We start from the raw sequence: 2175 nt of genomic DNA on the forward strand, positions 1-2175 counted from the left end.
TCTTTGATCTATGTTTCACGTAACAAGTTATTTTAATTGATAGAAGAGACTGAGATTCATATTACACATTATTCTTAAGATCTCCAAACGTTATAATTAGAACTTTTTGAATTTTCAAATATTTTCATTAACTTTTAATTTACGGTAAAAAACGATTTCAGATGTTAATTTTATCTATTTTGGGACCCCATTTTCTAAATTTCAATTTTTACTATTTGTTAAGGGCTTGCTATTACACATTATTCTTAAGATCTCCAAACGTTATAATTAGAACTTTTTGAATTTTCAAATATTTTCATTAACTTTTAATTTACGGTAAAAAACGATTTCAGATGTTAATTTTATCTATTTTGGGACCCCATTTTCTAAATTTCAATTTTTACTATTTGTTAAGGGCTTGCTATTATTTTTTTTTCGTGATATCTTAATTGACAGTGTAAAAGCACCATTCCACGTAAAATATGTAAACGTTCGAAAACAAAATCAAAAATATTTCAAAAGCCAGAGTTTCATTCTGAGAAAAATACATTTGTTGGAAAAAATGATATCATTAAATGGAAAGACAACGAAGTATAATTATATAGCTGAACATTTTTTCTAAAAGCCGATTTCCAAGTCTGCCAAGTGTGTTTTGTCCTCTGATGTGTTTCGTATCCTTTGCATAAGTTTTATACCAAAAAGATTACTTTTATGTTCATTCTGTATGTTAGGTATTCTTAAATTAAGCAAGGCAGAGAAATGATTTGCAAAATCGGCGTAAAAATGAGAAAGTTTCAATATTTCATCAAAATGGAAGCCATTTTGTTTCATGGCGACATAAAACAAAATGACTGATTTACTTAATTTTTAGACATTTATTTGAACTGTATTTCTTTAATTTTGAGAAACTACTCCAATCTCTACCTTTTCCAACTAAAACGGTAGAATTTCTTATGCTTTACCTATACATATTCAAATCAAGGACATATGCCAAACAACTCGATTAGTTAGATTGAAAATTATGTTTGCTGAAACGTGTGTAATGAAGTCGTAAACACTTAAATCGCTACTGCCGTGGTTAGACAATTTATAAAGAAAACCCTCATACTGTCATACCTTTTAAAAGTAGCGTTTTATTAAAAATCTACTAGTTTTATCAGTTCCAGGTTTCATTAACAGTCGGATGACAATAAAACCAAATTATGGTAAAGCATTCTTCCCCTTTAACATTTCCAATAGATCATACAAAATAAAGCCAAAAATCTGGAAAAAAAACACTTTGATAGATCAAACAGTAGACATTTAAAAAGTTATTAGATGGTCCAAGACCAATGATATTGTGAAATACATAGGTTTCCTAGGACGGAAGATGGTAACACACCAAAAGAGCAATATTATTCTCCTCAGTGTTCAACAAAGATGAAGACATCACAAACATCAAAGTCATGGGAAAAAACCCACACCCTACCGCGAATCAAATTCAAGCAATAGATAATTAATGAGTTCCGCAAACTTCGTCACCAAGAAAGCTAGCAACACTCGATCCTTCTTTCGCAGCAATGCAGCAGGATGACCAAAGAGCTATGCTACACTACCCTGGAAAGACTCATCACCTGATATACCACTTTGATCTGGGACCCATTCCCGTCTAGCAACATATACATCTTGAGATCCTGCAGCGAATATCAGCATAGATGGTACTTTTCAACTTCCAGAGGACCAGCAGTCTGACATTTATGTTGGCTATCTTCAGTGGCCATCACTGCTGGAGCGCAGAGCTAATTCCAAGGTTACAATGGTGTATCGGACAGTAAATAGGTTGGTGCATTGGATACTTCCAAAAATTATCCTCAGTTATGGACTACAAAGAGGTTAATTCAATGTGTTCTTCGCAACTACCTAAGCCAAGTTACTGTCACACTTTGCAACAGCCTTCCCCTGGATAGTTGTTAGCTATCTCATCATCGACAGCTTCAAGAGTAAAGTGCTTACATTCAGTCTCGGATAGATTGGCAGCAGAAGAAGAATAGAAAAAGAAGAAGAAAAAATAAAAGATGTAAAAGAAGAAGAAAATGCAGAAGAAGATATTTTCATTTAAAAAGGAGTTCATATGTTATGCAGCCTTTTTCAAGTTACCGCTTCAATGTACGGTATGGTACGACACGCTTGACGTTTCAAGGGAAATAACTCGTCCGA

Source organism: Mercenaria mercenaria, chromosome 10 (genome assembly GCF_021730395.1).
Source record: "Mercenaria mercenaria strain notata chromosome 10, MADL_Memer_1, whole genome shotgun sequence".
Classification (NCBI taxonomy): domain Eukaryota; kingdom Metazoa; phylum Mollusca; class Bivalvia; order Venerida; family Veneridae; genus Mercenaria; species Mercenaria mercenaria.